Raw genomic sequence first — 6448 nt, forward strand, 5'->3', positions numbered from 1 at the left:
CGGCTAAAGTAACATGTTCTTTCAACTGGGCCATTGCAGTTCGGATTGTGTCTTTTATTTTGAGTCATTATATTCTGAATTGTATGTATATGTATTGTATATTGTAATGGGGGTATTATTAAAAAAGTATGTGAGACGGTTGATTCGTGTCTGCGCAGTAAAAGGTTATACATCGAGACCGTGTTTTATTTCTAAACACTACAATATTACATGAAAAAAATCATAACAATACTCCAGCCTATTTATACGCCCTAGAAGGCTGGTTTCATTCTATGTTTGTTCTTAGGATATCTTCAGCTTCATCAAAATCAATTCATTGCTTTAGCCTTTATAACTAAGTTGTAAGTATAGATATGTATCTATATACTTATGTAAGTACCTAAGTATTATACATATATAGTATTATACCAATAGAATTGAACACAGGTAGTAGATACACGAGTTCTGAATTAGAGGTTGCTAATTTATTTGAATCATTTTTTGATAAAGTACCCCATAAAATAACATTTCATTTAAAATCATCTACATCAAATGCAGCTAGGTTATTAAATAATAGTGTTTCTAAATGCGTTATTGATTTTTCATTTGAAACGGTTTCTGCAATAGATGTCATAAAAGTATTTAAAACTATAAATATTAAAAAAACTAACGACATATGGGGCATTTCGGTAAAATTTTTTAATAACATCATATACGATATTGCTCCGTATATAGCAGTAATTTTTAACAAGAGTTTGGACACGGGTTCATTTCCTAACTTGTTAAAATGTAGTAAAGTTTTACCACTTTTTAAAACTGGAAACAGAAGCGATCCCGGTAATTACAGACCTATTTCAATACTCCCATCCTTAAGTAAAATTTTCGAAAAAATTATTTTAAATCAACTTCTCGTCCATTTCGGTACAAATGCTATTTTTCATGGTGAGCAATTCGGTTTTAGAAGAGGTCGCTCGACAACTGATGCGGGAATTGCGCTTCTCAAACATATTTACGATGCTTGGGAGAAATCACAGAACGCTATTGGAGTATTCTGTGATTTATCTAAAGCATTCGATTGTGTAGAACACGAAACGCTTCTTTATAAGCTCAAATATTACGGTGTTAAAGGTAAAGCTCTTGATCTCATCGCTTCATATTTAAGTCAAAGAATCCAGCAAGTTTTCATTAATGCAATGCAATAATGCAAATCCAGCAAGGTTCAATTTTGGGTCCCTTTCTATTCCTAGTATATATAAATGATCTTCCTTTCTATGTTAAGGGTATTTGTGATATAGTGTTGTTTGCTGACGATACTTCGCTGATTTTTAAGGTTGACAGGAAAAAAAATGACTATGACGATGTGAACGGTGCATTATCACAGATACACAATTGGTTTACAGTAAATAATTTAGTTTTGAATGCTCAAAAAACAAAATGTGTAGTTTTTACCCTACCTAATGTTAGCAAGCAAAATTATTATATATCTTTAAATGGTGACCGTCTTGAAGTAGCTGATACTACGGTGTTTTTAGGAATAGAATTGGATTCCAGACTTCAGTGGACTTCTCATTTATCATCCCTAACAGGAAGACTCAGCTCCGCAACATACGCGGTTAGAAAAGTTAGACAACTAACTGATATTGATACCGCTCGTTTAGTTTATTTTGGTTATTTTCACAGTATTATGTCATATGGCATATTACTTTGGGGTAACGCTGCAGATATTGAATCTGTCTTTATTTTACAAAAGAGAGCAATTCGGTTTATTTATAATCTTGGAGCTAGAGACTCTCTTCGGGATGTTTTTAACAGAGTAGGAATACTTACTGTTGCGTCGCAATATATTTACAACAATATCATGTATATTCACAGTAACATTGATCACTTTGATAAAATCAGTGATAATCATTGTATATGCACTAGAAGTAAGGATAAACTTATAACGCCAAGTTTCCGACTCCGCAAAGTCAATGGATCCTTCTTGGGGCAAGGTATCCGTTTCTATAATAAAATTCCGCAGAAATTTTTAACTTTGCCGTTTAGTAAATTCAAATCGTTTGTTAAAAATACATTGGTAGAAAAAGCATACTATTCAATACAAGATTTTGTAGATGATAAAAAAGCGTGGAGTTAATACCCGTTGACTTCCAAGCAGGATACATTAATTGAAATAATTGTATTTAATTGACATGACGTTGTATTTTTTAAATGTTAAAAAAGAGTAACTACTGAGTTTCTTGCCGGTTCTTCTCGGTAGAATCTACTTTCCGAACCGGTGGTAGCTTCACTTAATTGTAAAATGACGATTCAAAAGTGCTTATAAAAGCCTACTTGAATAAAGTTTATTTTGATTTTGATTTTTTGATTTTTTGATTATTTGTTTTTTATAAATATTATGAAATAAGTACTTAAATAAACACGTGTGTTAGATTTTAATATTCATTAACCAATGAAAACAATTTGTACATAATCGATTTAGCAAATGGAAAATTTATTGTGATACTGTGTTTATAACTTTAGTATTGAATTATTAATTATGCGAGTCATATTATACTTTGTTAGTGCTGGCCAGTATTAGCTAGACACGAATGAGAACAGCGTTTATTCGCTGATCCGATGATTTGCCGATTATTTGTAATTGAAGTAAAATATGTACACAGATAATAAATGTCTAGTTGAGTAATACTATACTATTTTTCTTTCAATCTTTTTTACAAACAATATTTTAACATATATATATATTTATTTTGATAAATTACTATGTCAACCTTTCACCAAAGGATTCGTTTCGACGAATCAAGATGGATCAATTGTAAGAAGCCTTATATAAGTTATGTTTCGTTTTCAAATATAAACTCAGATAAATTAGCAAACAATTATAAAGGTAACAGAAGCTGCAAGTAGGTAAGGAATCTGTGTTGTTATGTATGTCAAAATTTTTAAACAAAAGGAAAAGCAATTTATCTGCTTTATCTCAAACCAGCGTGTGGTAAAGAAATCTGTGGAAAATGAAAAACGTCAAAGGTTTAGGAGTGAATATTCCACAAACAGAAAGGAAAAACATATTTACGTATTTGGCATTTGCGGAAAAAAACTGACATTCAATAATAAAATAATATATAATATTGAGTTTTTATAATAATATATTTAGAATGCATTAACTGACTGAAAAAGTGGATAGACGAATATATCGTTGACTTGCTCACACAATATAAGCCAAGGGATCCTTGTCAATTTATATTTTGCTGTAATTAGTAAAAATATGTGATAAAGTGTCTTTTTTTTAAACGAAAATAAACTATTTATTTTGTATGATGAAGATTCATATATTTTAAGAAAATCTTTATCCTAATTACTCCAATTATTTTTTATTAATGTATTTGATATAAGAATCATATATAATAATAGCGTAACTCGATTTTTGTCAGACTATAGGACCATAGTGACACTTAGAAGATCGGCTACGGTTTTATATGGTCTGAAGAGCTCCAATCGTTTTTAATTTACTAAAGGTGTTACGATTTAACAAAGAATTAATATTAGAGAGCGGAATAAAGTTACTGGCAGGATGGAGAGCGGCGCCGTCCTCAGCTTAAAATTAAATTAAAACAAAACCTGTCACAAGTTTCAAAATTACTAAAAATCTGTTTTTAAATAGCACAACGAGATATTTGATAGAAAGTCAAACACATTTTATGAAGTTTCATGTTTGTCTGTGGGACGTGGCTAATAATAGCGTGAGTGAAGCGCTTCTATATGGATATGTTTTTGATTTCGAATTTTGACTTTGATTATGAACTTGAAAAAATATCTCAATGTATGTTCAAAAAGGAATAACTTTTAATTAATTAAATAAATAAATTATAACAGATATAAAATAAATATGAACTTTTGAATGAAACACTCGAATTAAATGATAAATATTGTATATTTTAATCATCAACAACACAAATACAGGTAGGACTAGACTAGAATAAATATAAGTATTACTATTCCATCAACGGTGTATTTACATAAATAATAAACTATTAATTGGACCGTTTACAGTAATAACAATGAACATTTTTTTCAGATAGTTGTTCCAAAATATTTGGATTTTAGGCCAGATCGTTTTCTTATGTAGTCAAAACGAATATGATCGTGAATAAAACCACTCTAACAAATTTAAAAGACCCGCGATGTAAGTACATTTTAAAGAAATGAAGGATTCATTCTGTAATAACATTTATCTAGTATTATCATTAATTCGTATATTGTAGCGTGTTTCTCTAACGCTGTGCAGTCAAGTGGAGGTGGACGGCGTGCTTTTAATTCGGTTACATAGTAAACGTTGGTCGTGACACAACCATTCTAGAAACTGCTTAGAATTTCAAGTCTCCGTAATTAGTGCCTTTCCGTGATTTGTGACTATTTGAATATACAGTGATTTTGCCGAAACGCTTTCTAATTTTGCAGGATACACCTCCGTACGCCGTTTCATCCGAAAACGTAAATCTTAATCTTATTTTCGACTAAATTCTTACATTTTACAGAAGAAACATCCGTTTTTTCTGTAAAATGTAAGAAATGTAAAAATATTTTTAATGAACTTACCGTTCATTCCTGTAAGAGTTATTTATACTGAAATAACATTTTAGCAAATTATATAGGATGATAAAATACTAAAATTCGTATTTATGTTGGTGAAAATAGTTGGTTTCCAATGATTACATGAGTTCCAAATAGATCGAAGCAATAGTAAAACATTGGTGACATTTCGATTTATTTCCAAACAAAATCAAAATAGAAGCGATGCTCGCTTCCTAGAAACAGAACATTCTACGCGCCGTCAAATATAATAGATTTTGTGTACACTGAATACAATTATAATGAAATTTATATAAAGAGTTATTGCATACAAGTACCTAGAATTCTATATAGAATGAATAACATAAAAGAAAAATAAATTTAAAACACACGGATAACCCCGTGGGAACAGCTCGTATTAAGCAAATTCTGAAGTGATTTCATATTGTATTAAAGTGTCAGTCGTAGTCGGAAATCACAATAATTTAGTTTGAAAACTTAATCTGTTGAGCTTCACTAACGACATTCGAAGCCTGACGAATTAATCAGTTGCAGTAATGTTATAAATTTTATAATTGCGTTTAATCGAGTTTTAAGTGTTTTTTTTTTCTTTTTAATAATAATGTGACCATGGTTACTAATTATTACCAGGCCTCGCAAATAATGTGTTGAACTTGAGTCGTCCCTTTGAAATGCTGAGGTTCTGGCCTATGGTCTACCTGTTGGTAACGGATCACCACCGCTACTGTAAATGATTGATAGAAGAGATATCAAATCTATATTTCAAAAATTATTTTAGTTCTAAATATGAATAGATCATCTAACTCAAAATCAGTAACACGACTATCATTTGTTTTCAGTGTATCATAACGAATTATATTTCGTGATATTATCTTTTAAAAACTTTTGCTGAACATAATTAATAGGTTTTATTTAGTAATATATGCCCAAAAAGAAGTCATTTGTAAAGAGTAACAGTGAGTAGTCGCTAAAAATGTCATATTTCTGAAATATTACTACGATTCAATGAATGTAGTGCCTCAGGTTTGTCCTTAAAGTATCACAATCAAGAAGTTGCTTCAGCATTCAACAATTGGTCACAATGTTCATAAATAATGTATTATATTCGAGCTATGACAACGAAATAATCCGAGCTCTAATCAATCGTCAATTGTATAGAAACTTTGCTTGATTCAAGTCAACACTAGAAGCATTCTTCTAGCGAGTCAAAGATTATCTCGTTGATAATCTATACGATCTCAATCATTTCTCATTTCCAACCGAGCCGTTTGATAGTCTCCTCTCTATTCTCTTGTGTTTGAGAAGCAAGAAGTTGGGCTATACTAACGCAGTGCTAATCTTGTGCAATTTCTCGTTCTTGTTTAATGGATTGATTCGCCATGTTTCAAAGCCTAATTGCAATACAGCTTTAAAATATAAATCAAACTAATCTTTAACCTTTCAAAGTAACATTTTTATGCTTCACTTCAAAACAAATCACATTGAGACTAATCAATTTGTCAAGTTGTTTTTATTGGTTCTTACTCGTTCTTTATATTTTTATTTACATTGTGATTTAAGTAATTTCTATATATTTTTAGGCAGAAATATTGATATTTCTTATTTTTTTTGTAAATTCATAGTAGATGTCAATGTTAAAAAAAATTGGTAGTGGTTCTTTCAATTATTCACGACTTGGAAACATTTAAGTCCGGCAACGCACCTGTAGGCCCTCGGTGTTATGAGGTTTGAGTTTGAGTTTGCTATATATAGCATAACAATTTTTCTTTTCAAAAAACATTAATGTCTTCTTATATTATTAAATTTCTCAAGTAAGTATTTTCTGTAAATAATCCGTGCTTCTTTGGCACAAATAATAGACAAAAAAAGTTTTTTTTTTCTT

The sequence above is a fragment of the Vanessa cardui genome, chromosome 8 (genome assembly GCF_905220365.1).
Source record: "Vanessa cardui chromosome 8, ilVanCard2.1, whole genome shotgun sequence".
Classification (NCBI taxonomy): domain Eukaryota; kingdom Metazoa; phylum Arthropoda; class Insecta; order Lepidoptera; family Nymphalidae; genus Vanessa; species Vanessa cardui.